We start from the raw sequence: 12,080 nt of genomic DNA on the forward strand, positions 1-12,080 counted from the left end.
ATTTACATTGTTCTACACTTCATCGTCGCTTATTTCGTCCCCTCTTGCTCTGACTACATTCGGGGAATCGCTGATCATTTCTGGGTTTAAGGTCTTCAGATTCGCTCGCAGACTCCTCACTTGACCTTTCGTGTTCACTCATATATATATAAATATTTGTTATGATCTTCCTCAGACAAAGCTTCCACGAGATCATGTCGGCTGATTTATCCAAATAGCCAATCCCTAACATTTCCCTCCGTTGTTTTAAGCTGTTCAGTTCTAATTTTCTCTTTTCTCATACTTGGTATCAGTTTGTTAACTCTGTCGACCTCTCTTCCGTCCATTAAAATAATATTTATGTTTATAAAGCTTAAAACATCTCCAAAGCAAAGGCCACGTGCAGAGCGAAACACTGAGAAAAAACATTACACGGTTAGTCGCGCGCGGTGGAAAGCACCGCAGAATCACTAAACAATCACTAGTACTTAAACTAAACAACGGATAACGGAGTGATTGAGCAGGAATGTTTGGGAAGGTGAGGGGCAAGATTAGCTAGACGGAGAAGTCTGTCGGACAAACAGAATAGACACACGATCGAAAATAATTTCCCTGTGGTGCTTTTGACCGCGGCGCGACTACTCGAGGGTTAATAATTATTGACATTCGTTAAACGATAATTAGAATAAAGGCAAACGTTGAAGAAGTGTGCCCGTGAAAAATGTTATAAAATGAAACTTCGAAAATTTATCGGGCACGGGCCGGGCTTGGGCCAAGAATTTTAAAAAACTTATAGGGCCGGGCCGGGCTCGGGCCGAAAATCTCCAAAACGTTTCGGGTCCGGGCTGGGCCGCGCCTACGTACATTCGGGCTGGATTGGGCTCGGGCCGAAAACTTCGGCCCGTGCAGGTCTCTATTTCTCGGTGTTTTGATGTTCCCTTCTACTTCCTTCAATCCACTATTTCATTCATTTCTCATGAATACCGTCTCCCTTAGCCCCGATGCATAATCGTGGGACGTTAAACTAGATATTTCGTTTCGTTTTAAAACATATTAGTGGTGTTTTTCTTCCAAAACTAAAGTGAAATGTAGTATTGAACATTGGTGATACCGTACACCATAGGTGTCGACTACATGGGTATGGCCTTGGCTCCCAGACTCAAGCATCCGTTGGGAATTTTTAATGTGTGCTCATAAAATTAATATCGAAATAACATTTTCATGACATTGAAAAAACTTAATACATGTAACCGCAAGTTTGATTTCATGGGCGGATGCTTATACGTTGAATAATTGTTTATCAATATAACTTTTAGCATCCTTAGGTATACGACACATCGAGGGTTGAGCGATATAACATTATCCTACAACAATAAATCTATGTCATAAAATTGAAAGTGACTATTTTTGTGACTCCTAATCTCTTGAACCACCCAACCGATCTCGATCAAATTTTCAACACAGATGGAGTTTGAGCCTGGGAGTGTTTTCATCATTTCACTTTGACGGTAAGCTTAGGAGAGGGGAGAAGGGGGAGAGGGGAGAAGGGGGATAATAATAAATAAAACTTAACAACTTCAACCAAACGAGTAATCTCGATCAAATTTTTAACATAGATGAGGTTCAAGCCTGGAATGTTATATGTCAGTCCACTTTGATGGTAGAACCTAGAGGAGAAGAGCGAAAGGGTATATATATATATATATATATATATATATATATATATATATATATATATATATATATATATATATATATATATATATAACTTAATAACTCTTGAACCACCAGACCGAACTCGATCTTATTTTAAGATAGATGAGGATCGGGCCTGAGATGGTTTCTGTCATATCACTTTGATCTTGAAGTTTAGGGGAGAGGGAGAGGAAAGATATTTAAAAATGATGGAAAATGACCGACATTGAAATGGAATCTATAGTTTTGGGGACCGCTAAGGTAAACAATGATACTTTCGATGCTGTTTAAATCAAAATTCAGCCCCGTAGCTTGACGGAGGGGAGGGGAGATATATAAAAATGATCGAAAATGGCGAATATTAGTGTCGAATCCATAGTTTTCGAGGTCGCTGAGTTGAATACTGAGACTTCCTATACCATTTACGACCAAATTGAGCCTCGTAATTTGGGGAAGAGGGAGATGCATAATAATGATTAAAAATGACCAAATATTAGTGCCGAATCCATAGTTTCGTGGTCTCTGACACGAACAGTGACACTTGTGATGCCGTTTAAATCCAAATTCAGCCCGGCAACTTGGGGAGGAGGAAGAGAGGGAAACATAAAAATAATCGAAGATGACCGATATTAGAGAGCGCTTTACTAATAGTAAAAAAGTGATTGACTAACGATATATATATATATATATATATATATATATATATATATATATATATATATATATATATATATATATATATATATAATTATTATTATTATTTTAGTTTAACCCAACAAAGTAGATACTTGATGCTAGTAATCCATATTCACAAGTGAGACTTCAAATAACTTGGAGTTTGATGCCCTTATTTTGTATTTCTAATACAGGTCAACAGTATTTATATAAATTGAGTCTACACAAAAGACATAGACAGTTGAGTCGTTTTCAGTTTTCCCTCAAATTATTCTAAAATATTAAGAGGTTTGATTATAATAATTATTATTTTAATTTTCTTTCCTTTTTTTTTGTCAATATTGCTAAACATATCATCATCATAATAGCTATTCTGCTATTATTGGCAGGTTATTTGCTTCAACAGACAAGGTTTGACGTTCGGTGGTCCTCAGCTGGTCTCTTCGTCTTGACGTGGCAATTTTCTGTTTCAATACCTTCCTTCAACTAGTCTGCTTCGCTCCCTCCCTCTTTTTCCTTCCACAATACTCTCTAGCACGTCCCTTGTAATACAGTTCCTCGTCAGCCAATATCCTAAACAGTTCCCTTTCCCCCTCTTAACAATATCTAAAATTCTTCTTTTTTTCTCCTACTGCTAATATTTCTAACACCTCATTCGTTTTCGTTCAACACGGTTAATTCTCTCCTTTTTTCTCCATGCCCATGTTTCGAAAGTCTGCAATTTTTTCATCGCTTTTGCGTAATGTGAATGTCTCTGCCCCATAGAGTACATATTGGAATCAGTAAAAAAAAAATTCAATATTTAATTGGAAGTTTGTTTAATACAAGAATTAGCTAATCGTGGTTGGAAAGAAAAATCTGACGCCTTTAGAGTGTAAAAATAATTTTGCAATTCATGGTATTTCAATAATCTGTGCCGTCTGATTTTCTTTCATGCGAAACAGGGGTAGCCTCCTCAGTTTGGGAACCAGTGGAATGTTGGATCTGTTAAAAAAAAATATATAAACAGATTACGAAACCCTGTGATTTAGGCATATCTTATAAGTAGTGAAGCATGGGCACCCATTAAAAAAAAAAAAGGTCATAACCTATGTTGTACGCTATCATACTTACACGACGTTAAATTATATTACATTTAGAAACATACATTGTATTTCCGTTACTACTGATGCTTTGTAGAGTTTATTATCCCTTATATCCATAGTAAAATTTACCTATGAAAAGCTTGAGATTTCTTAAATGCAAGACTTGCAAGACTCTTGCATGCAAGACCAAGACCAAGACCAAGGGTTCCAGTGCAAGACCAAGACCAAGACCAAGGGTTCCAGTGCAAGACCAAGACCAAGACTCGATGTGCAAGACCAAGACCAAGGCTCGATGTGCAAGACCAAGACCAAGACCTTGCGTTGAGTTGAGTTGATTTTAGTTTAGCGTCCCTTTCAGCAGCGAGGCTATATGAGACGTGGACCTACTGATTAACGTGGAATCCGAACCACATGAGCTCCCGCCGGGAATCGAACCCGGGTCTCCCACGCCAAAGGCGCGTACGCTAACCGCTTAGCCACGGAGGAGCTCAGACCAAGACCTTGCATTTGCTCATCACTAAACAAAACACATCAATCACTTTTTGTTCATTGTTATGCATATTGTGATTATTACTATTATTATTATTATTATTATTATTATTATATTACTTTTATTATTATTACCATTTTTATTAATAATAATATGCAAGGTCAGTGGTAGCCCATGCCTTCAAACCAGTATACGCCACTGTTTGAAACTATGAACTCTACATTAACATAGGTCGTCTTTCGATCATTTTATGTTCGAAGGTGTGCAAGGGTGTCTTACCCCTTCCCCCAAAGCATGAAAAGCAAACACAGCCAGGGGCAGAGAGAGAGACACACACACAACACACAGTTCGCTGTGCAGCTGCAAGAGACCTATGGGTAACTATAGTTGCCCTCTTGTTACAAGGTGTTGAGTAGGTATCAAGGTCAGTTCCTGCAGTTGAACACGAAGTTGACTGTTAGAAAACAGAAGCATATAACTAGTCTCATCTGTTTACTTTTCACGAATATTTTTCACCTTCATGTGTACAGGTCACGTCTGGCGTACATTTAAAAGGCATGCTGTGTCAAGTATATATTCCCAAAAAGATATGAGTACTCAAAAGGCAAAAACCTGTAGTTCCTTTTGTTTTCCTTTTTCTATTAGCCAGTGGAAGCGTTGTTTCAACATCCTTCTTGTAGCTTGCTTAGCATTCGGCTTTTTAGTTGAGCTATCGGCTATGAATACTAGGGATGGCCACATTCTTTCAAAAAATACTTTTTCGAAAAATGAATTTTTCAAAAACGAAAATTTTTTCGAAAATACGAAATTTTTTTCGAGAAACGAAAAACGATTTTTTTCGAAAAAACGAAACGAAACTTTTCCGAAAACCGGAAAACGAAAACTACCGAGAAACGGAAAACGGATAATTTTTGTAAAACAAACTGAGTTTATTTCATTTGTTAGTACTTCCAAACTATAGTATACTATGCATACGTATAGGAAGTCTTATAGAAGGGCTATGTTCATCTGTCTGCCTATCCATCCGTTCGTCTGTCAGCTGGTATCAGAGCAAGAGCGGCAAGAAATAGCGAGAAGCATACATGTAAGTTTGCAACACGAATAGATTCATCTAATGCATTTGACTTTTATTTAATAATCCAGAAGTGGTAGAGATCTATCGCTTTCTGCTACATTGTTGATCAACACAGAACACAAACGGTAACATATAGAAAGACGCGATTTTCCAGAACCAATTCAGTGTCCCAAGAATATATTCAATGTTCGCCCTTATTACACTTGCAGCTTAAGCTATGCATAAGTGTCGAAAGTCTTGAGAATGGCTTTGTCCGGCTGTCTGTCGAGAGGTGTCAGAGCAAAACAGTAACAAATATTGAGAAGTCGTTTCTTGCGGTCGATTTAGAGCCTCTAAAATAGGTTCGATCTCCTAAATTAACCCTCCATTTAAAACCGTATAAGTGGTTCTAATACCATTTTTGGTTTCAATTTGTATCGCTATAGAACGAAAATCGTAATAGATAGCGAGAAGCGATTTGTTGCAAACAATTTAGCGTCTTAGACAACATACAACTATCCACAACATTTAATCAAAACCAGAAATTGTTTATATTTACTATTATTTCCGGTTTTAATACTGAATTACGAGATATCGAGATGTAGATTTTGGCAATCGATTCAACTACCTAGAAATAGCTGTATCTTTTCCATTAATCCTCTATTCAGATCGGAAGTTGTTTAAAATAATCATTTTCGGTTTAACATTGATCGATATAGAACAAAAATAGTAATAGATAGCCACAAGTTTTAAAAAAAAAAAAAAACAAATCTATATAGCGTCTCAAGAGTATATAAGCTATATATCATCTCAACGCACAATACTATCGAAATTGAAAGTGGCTGAATTTACTAGTATATTCAATAGGGATTCAATACGGATTTTTATAAAGCAAAAGATTGAAGAAATAGTGATGCGTCTTTTTGCGATCGACTAAGCGTTCTAAGAATAGGCTCTACCTTCTCCCTTGATCTCTATTCACACCAGAAGTGGTTCAAATTAACGATTACAAGTTTCAACATTAATCGCCACAGAACAAAATCGGTAAATAGATAGCGACAAGTGGTTCATCTACAATCGATTCAGGTTCTCAAGAGGAAATACAATTACAATCCACAACACTCCACAAAGGCAGAAATGGTTGAAGGTTATTACTATTTTTGATTTTATAGGTAATACTAATTTCCATAGAGCAAAATCGGTCAGAGATATCGAGATGCATTTTTTATAAAAAATTAATCCAGCATCCCAAGAATAGATTCCACCTTCTTCGTTAACACTTTATTTGAACCGAAAGTGTTCAAATTAACCATTTCCGGTGTTAACACTTGTCGCGATAAAACAAAATTGTAATAGATAGCGACAAGCAATTTTCTGGAATCAATTCAGGGTTTTAAGAGAACATATCTTTATAACCTGCACCACTCTTCTGAAACGGAAATGCTCGATATTTACTACTACTTTCGGTTCCAATACTTATATGCATAGAACAATAACTATAAAAGATATCGAGAAGTTTTCTGAAATCGATTCAGCGTCCTAAAAATAGATTCCGTCTCCTCCCTTAACCCTCTATTCAAGCCGGAAGTGGTTCAAATTAGCCATTCCTGCTTGTTCAAATTAGCCATTCCTGCTTTCAATCTTTATCGCCATAGAACAAAAACGATAAGTGATAGCTAATAATGGCTTTTTGATATGGATTCAGCATCCGAGGAACAGATTCTATCTTTGATTTTATTAATCTATTCCAACCAAGAGTTTTAGTTGTGCTACTTGTTGTACTGAAGTTTTGAATATTCAATTCGCATTGATTGCAAGTCTGCCTCAGTTTTACACTGTGAAACGAAACTCATTTGTTTCTCTACAAAACAGGAAAAATGTATCACAATCAGGGGGGATCCAGGGGTCGATCGCCCCCCAGAAGAGAACACTCCTATTTTATATATAAATAAAACCCATCCCAGAGTTGGAGCTCGTAAAAATAGCTCTAAGTAGCAGTATTACAACCCCCCCCCAGAAGTCCGTCCTGGATCCGCCCCTGATCACAACTCCCGGTTTCAGTATTGATCACCATAGAGCAAGCGAGAAGGATGAATTCAGTACCTTCGCAATAGACTATGTCCAAGTTTTATCCTGTGGTAGAAATTTACTACCACTTCTAATTTCAATAGTGATCACCATAGAGCAAAACTAATAAGAGATAATGAGATATGTTTATATATATGAATCCAGGATTCGAAGATTGTCATATCGATTGCTATCCCTCTATGTAAACCGGAAATAGTGAGAAACTACCATTTCCGATTTCATAGTAAAGAAAAGGCGATAACCGGAAGCAGTTTTTGATATGGATTCTGTGCCACAATGGTAGTTTCTATCTCTAATGCAACCGAAAGTGATAAATACTTGCTATATCTCTGGTTACAATCTTTCTTTCTCGTAGAACGAGAGAAGTACTAGGAAGCGACAAACGTTTCTTTTCAATATATAATTTTATAATTCCAAGAAAAGATTTCAAGCCCTGCAACTGGTCTAGTGGCTAGCGCGTATTCCTTTGATGAACAGGGTCCCGAGTGGGAAAACATTGAACATGTTATGGTGGTTCGGATTCCACTTTATAATGTAGGTCCACGTCTTGTATAGTCTTGCTCGATTCTGAAAAGGGACGCTGAACTTCAACAAACAACCAAATAAAAAATATTTCATCTTAGTAGTATTCTTCTACTGAAGTTAGTAGCAGTAAAAACTAATACGAAAACGAAGACCCACCTATTTAAAATTTGAATTCTCGTTTGATGAGATTATTATAGTCAGATACTTAGTTCTTTGTCTTACCGTATATAAAACATCTTTAGAACAAATAAACCATTCAATAGTATTTTGTTAGCATTAAATTGCCTATTTTTGAAAGCAATCAAATTGTTTTTGATACTGACTTAATTAGTTATAGAAAATTAGGATCTTAGTGAGAAGTCTTTAGTATCAGTATATATAATCACTTCATGTTTCATATTTTGTTAAAATCAATTGTTAAAAGTCAATTTATTACAGAGTTGCCTGATACTATCACGATCAGTTTATACAGCATCCTTCTATTTGGTAATTTGTTAGTCTTTTTTTACATTATAATTGGTGTATCGCCGGACTAATTTTAGGAAATTTACCGGGTCAATTGGAGAATTTATTTAAGTTTATGAGGAAGAGTGATTGAAAGTAAGGTAAGGGGAATAGTAAAAGCTCAGATAGTGATTGTATTTGTTGGTTGTTTTTGATGTTGTAAGCGGCACTGTATGTGGAGACGGATGGACTATTTCGCGGAGAGGTACACTTGTTTTACTATACGGATCCATAGATTGTAAAATGTATAGATAAATTTGAGCAAATCTTTAATTTGCCCATTTCATGTCGAGAACAGAAACCAACAAACCCCTGTGGGGCTTCTAATCCGTTCCTACTACTATCACTACCCCTACTCCTACTCCTCCTCCTACTACTACTGCTACTTCTACTTATACTATGGATCCGTATAGTAAAACTGCGCACCTAATAACATAATCTAACGTAATTTAATGTAATCCAACCAAATATAACCGAATGCAGTATATTTTGTTCCGTTTTTTCGATTTTCAAATTGATCCGGCGATTGTGGCTAGGATAACCCGGGACACCATTCTAAACTTTGGATGGGAAACACTATTGCATCCGCCATACTCCCCGGACATTGCACCGTCCGATTACCACCTGTTCCATTCCTTGGACAATCAGCTTAGAGGACACCAGTTGAAATCCCTAGTAGAGGTGCAAAATGCACTTGATACCTTTTTCGATTCACGGCCCACCAAGTTCTACCGCGATGGAATACATGGCCTTCCAAAACGTTGGCAGAAGGAGACTATTTTTGATCTTCCAGGTATGTCTTAGGTTAAATATCGATGTTTGAAGGTGTTGGGTGAAAAAGCGACAGATCTTTCTTGGTTACCTTTATAGTTACTAAGCTCGTCAAAATCTACCACCTTACCAAGTTTGGTAAAAATTGGATGAGTTCCATTTTTCGCGCTTTAATGAAATTTCTTGATTTCACTGATTCCAAATCTAACATTGATAGCTAATAACTCAGGAACAAAAAGTCTGCACATCATAATATTTTATATGAGCTTCCATGCATACCAAGCTTGTCAATATTTACGATCCTACCAACTTTCGTCAAGATCATTTGAGTTTAATCAAATGCGAATTAGTGAAATTTCTTGATATCACTAACTTAAAACACAAATTTGATTAGCAATAACTCTGGAACCAAAGTCCCAAACACCATAATATTTAACATGTGTACTAAATACATTGCAGTCCATAACCATACTAATTTTGGTCGTGATTGGATGAGTTTCGTCAATAGTAGCACTACACACTATCCTTTCATTAGATCGAGCTCCTCCGTGGCTTAGCGGTTAGCGTACGCGCCTTTGGCGTGTTAGACCCGCGTTCGATTCCCGGCGGGAGCTCACGTGGTTCGGATTCCACGTTAATCAATGAAATGAAATGAAATCTTTGAGTTTTACGTCCCACGATTATGCCGGTTAGACTAAAGGAGACGGTGATGATGAGAGATGAATGAAAATGGTGGAATGAAGACAGTGGGAGGAAACGGGAGAACCCCGAGAAAACCCACGAGCACGGTGTTTGTCCACCACAAAGTTCACTTGGCGGGGGCTGGGATCGAACCCGGGACCGCAAGCACCAGAGGTGAACGTCCACGTTAATCAGTAGGTCCACGTCTCATATAGCCTCGCTGCTGAACGGGACGTTAAACTCAAAATCAATTCAATCTTTCATTAGATCCAAATCCAAGGAGCACGGTAGCTTAGTGTTAGAACGCTTACCTCTTGTGTATTTGATCCCAGACCAAGTAATTTCGTGGCAGACAACATCGTGTCCGTGTATTTTCCCGGGGTACTTCCATTTCCTCCCACATTATCATTCCACGAATTCCGAAAACTTTTCGAGAAACGAAAAATCATCAAAAAAGGGAAAACGAATTTTTCGAAAAAAGATCTTTTCGAAAAAACGGAAAACAAATTTTTTCGAAAAATGAAAGACGAAAAAATTTCCGAAAAACGAAAAACTTTTTTTTTTTCGAAAAAGGAACGAAAAAACGAGAAATGAAATTTCCGAAAATCGAAAAACAGATTTTTTAAAAAGGCCATCCCTAATGAATACCACCGCGACAAGTCGGGGTTCTTATGATAGTGGCGTATTTTCGTCCGGAGAAATTATGGAAATAATAAATAATGTAGACTCCGATGCTTTTGAAACGGACGATGAATGTAGTTTGTACGAAGATTCTAGCATCAATTTATGTGACACACATACCTCTTTTCATATAACATCGCTGTTGAACGGGACGTTAAACTCTAAATAAAAACTCAACACATACCTCTTTCTATTTAAAAATATTGTGTGGTATACAATATTCGGAATTCAAGATGGCTGCCATGATGTGCACTAAATCATTTAACGCAGTTTATACACCAATGCCAAATTGTAACATTTGCTTTTACTTCGTCTATGTGTCTCTTTGTTACAGCCCTGTCATAATACTTTCCCTATTTGATACATATGTAAAACATATCACACCCTGTCTCAGACAGATGAAGTGTCAAAAATGAATTCGCATTCTCATTTGTGGGAATATTCAAGTCTAAGTTGAAGTGTAAAATCATAACCTTTTACATTTAAAACAATATTGTGTGATATGCAATATGGCGGAATTCAAGATGCCTTCCATGGTGACCACACTCCAAATCAATGCAATTGACATGTCGTTATTATTGTTCTGTCCCAATACTTTTCAGTAACCCTGTATACAGATCCACATGTCTTCTCACAGCAAAATTAAACTAATGTTTTCCACAGAATATTTTTCATACTAATATGTATTTTTATACTTTGATCCAGGAGTAGAAACGGAATTCTAGAAGTAAGGGAAAAGTCAGCAATAGATAAAGTTTGATTGAGCTATGTCACGAGAATACAAACTCAGAAAGACGGTAGTTAGGGGCGGACTGGCCAGGGCCCTTAGGTCGCAATAGCGGCCTAGGCCCTCTAAGAAAACAATGATGAAAGAATAAAACAAACTTTCAAGAGAATATTTTATAATTATTATTGCATTGCCACACGGAGTGTCTAAAAAGTCCCCTGACATGGATAACTCTGTTGTTATCAGAGTTACAACAAAATGTAAGAGGGGAAACCGCCTACAAATATAATGTTTTTAATAGACAGTAACTTCATTCATTTATGTTGTGGGTCCGGGTAAATGGTAACGTTGCATTTTCATGTAACATTTTTTTTTTAAGCCTCCACTTCCCCCTGCCTTGGCCGATTTCTTACGGTCTTATTATAGGGCAGTCGCAACTTGCCTCTGCCTTTTTTTCTCTCTCATATACTCTTTTATTTCAGTTTTTCTCTCTCTGCTATTCGGCTTTCGTCCTCGACAGATTTGAGGTGAGGCTCTGTTTTATGGCATGGTACCTAATTATATAAACCATGCCTTATTTTCTTCTTTTTTTAAAGTTACTATTTATATTTATTACAATTATTATTATTATTATTTTTACAAAAGTACATACACAGACGATCACAGACATAAAACCTGAAAAGAGACAGAGCTGAAAAGATACTAAAAATAAAAAATGATTAATATAATATATAAAAGTGATAATTATGATAGTAAAAACACAAAAATTTCCTTCTCGTTTATTAGGAAATCGGTACTCCAGACTTCCTAAAAGTTTTTCTTCTTGTTTGTTAGGAAATCGGTACTCCAGATTTCCCAAAAATTTTCTCATATTAACTTATCTTTATTGCTTATTTACTTTTGACGCCTGGCCGTTTTGACCCATGCCCTATTGTAATGGTGCTCCTTTTGATCAGGGCCCGTTTGACGAAGTTTCTTGTTGACTCTGGCCCTTTTGTCGCAGAACCCTTTGGACCCGGACCCTTTTGACGCAGCGTCCTTATAACTCGGCTCCTTTAGTTGCAGATCCTTTTTACCCGGGCCCTTTTAACGCAGAGCCATTTTGTCGCGGAGACCTTTTTACCT

Source organism: Thermobia domestica, chromosome 11, assembly GCF_964235325.1.
Source record: "Thermobia domestica chromosome 11, izTheDome1.hap1.1, whole genome shotgun sequence".
Classification (NCBI taxonomy): Eukaryota; Metazoa; Arthropoda; class Insecta; order Zygentoma; family Lepismatidae; genus Thermobia; species Thermobia domestica.